Below are 1,097 nucleotides of genomic sequence, written 5' to 3'. Positions count from 1 at the left end.
ACAAATCTTCAACAATTTTCTCTGTGGTTTTATTTTTCTCTTCCTGTTCTGGAATTCCAATTACATGTAGGTTATTCCTCTTGATGGTATCCCACATGAATCTTAGGCTTTCTTCATTTTGTTTTGATCTTTTTTTCTCATTGATCCCTTACCAAAGTAGTATTTGTCTTCAAACTCTCTAATTCTGTCTTCCATTGATACTATTATACTCCTTTGCCCATTCAATGTGTTATCTATTTCTGAAATTTTAGTATTAATGTTCTGGATTTCTATCTGTAGATTTTGTATCATTTCTAATTTTTCATTTATTTTGTCATTTTGTTCTTGTATGCTCTTCCCAATTTGTTAAAAGGTTTTGTCTGTATTTTCTTTCCTTTTGTCAGTGTTTTCCTTGATTTGTCTCTCAATCTGTTGAAGATACCTACATATAATTCTTTTGAATTCGTTATCAGGGAGTTCCAATGCTGCTTCTTACTCAGGATGATTTCTGCATTTGTATCCTGGTCCCTTGTTTCTACTACTTTATCTTGCTTCTTTGTGTGGAACTGTGATGGTCTGTTGTCTCTGAGACATTGTGACATTGTTGTATTTATATTTAATTGGTCATTGTATGTTGATGTGATTTGCCCAAAAGTTTTTTTTCTTTGTTTTGTTTTGCTATATCTTAGTAAGCATACAGTGCTCCTCTATTCACTAGTTGGCAGCACTTATCCACTCACCACCTATCTCTTGGTGGGTGTGATAGTGAGAGTGGATGCACAGATCTCTGTTAGGTGTTTGTAAAGAGCAGTTAAGGGTGAGTTGGGATTGTGTTGGCTATCTATTGTTGGCCAGTTGATGCAGAAGCAAGTGGTGACCCTCACTCAGTAGGTGAGGCTGCAGGAGGTATGGGTAGGGTTGGGTTGTATGGGCACGGTTGCTGTCTCCCACTCAGTTAGACAAAAGCAACAATTAAAAAAAAAAACCCAACAAGTGAAATAAGAGGACAAAAGACACACACTGCATAAACATACAGGAATGATCATCAGAAATGAAAAAAAAAAAAAAAAGAAAGGAAATAAATGAGAAGAAATACTTAAAGAAATACTTTTAAAAGA

This window comes from Orycteropus afer, unplaced genomic scaffold (genome assembly GCF_000298275.1).
Source record: "Orycteropus afer afer isolate SDZICR_OR568_19922 unplaced genomic scaffold, OryAfe1.0 scaffold00387, whole genome shotgun sequence".
Taxonomy (NCBI): Eukaryota; Metazoa; Chordata; class Mammalia; order Tubulidentata; family Orycteropodidae; genus Orycteropus; species Orycteropus afer.
Note: the sequence above shows the minus strand (reverse complement) of the source record.